This window comes from Octopus bimaculoides, chromosome 8, assembly GCF_001194135.2.
Source record: "Octopus bimaculoides isolate UCB-OBI-ISO-001 chromosome 8, ASM119413v2, whole genome shotgun sequence".
Classification (NCBI taxonomy): domain Eukaryota; kingdom Metazoa; phylum Mollusca; class Cephalopoda; order Octopoda; family Octopodidae; genus Octopus; species Octopus bimaculoides.
In genome coordinates, this window is record NC_068988.1 from 89,669,257 (window position 1) to 89,670,424 (window position 1,168).

Consider the following 1,168-nt stretch of genomic DNA (forward strand, 5'->3'; position numbering starts at 1 on the left):
TATATATATATTTATACATATATATAGACATATATACATATACATATGTGTGTGTGTATATAGAAAGAGCGAGTGAAGGGACTGCGATAGACAACAGAGGGTTACGCATACATTACTTCTACTAGTAAAAATATTTTGTTTATACGGTTCATCTCACCTCTTGAAATGGATTTCTTTTTCTCTGAGCCCTTCCGACTATTAGAACAAGAACAAAAAAAACAGATTTATACATATATAGCAAACATATATAATGTTGCAAATATATATCTTCATGCTTAAACTCGTACTCGAACATTCATGGGTTTATAAGCGTTGTGTATATGGTAAGTTAATGTCATATGCAGAAAATGACGATGGTTAATAGATGTAACGTACGAATCGCTGTTCTTCATTTCTTGTAACGGTAAATATATCACCGTAATATGTAGTGTTGTCTGAGTATAGTACAATCAAGTTATATGTATCGATGTACACGTTGAAGTTTTAACCTTTTGCATCGATTCATTTCTCTTTACTTTACTATATTGTTCACATCGAACGATGAAATCAAATAAATAAAATTTAGTTTCGTACAGTCGACGAAACACTGTTTCTACAGAGAATGTACTCTGGTCGCCTAGATAGATGTACCCACAACATCGTCAGGGGAAATTCATCGAAAAAATGAAAACAAACCACTATTGTATATATACGCTGTTAGTTACCGATTAGCTATTTATGATTAATAAAGGAAACATTTTATATGTAAAGGAAATCAAAAAGAACAAAACAAGAATTTGAAATTATAATTTCTGAAACTATGCTGGAAACTTGTTTCATTTCTTTTATAATATGAAATATATTTCCAATATCTTATAACCAAAGAACGACGTCTATGAATACAATTTTGACTTTGTATTAGTTGATTCAAGAATATCACGAATTGGAGGAGAAATCTATTCATATATGAAAGAGTAAAGAATATTCTATTCGTCGAGAATATTGTGGTGTTTCTTGAGTCATAAATGTTTCCTCTCGAGACACATGTCCGATTGCGTGACAGTTAGGTGAGCGTGACACTGTAGAAATTCTTTTTTTAATTATATTTTCAGTACGCAGACATCACATCTCCCACAAAGGTGCATATATATGTATATATATATATATATATATATATATATATATATAT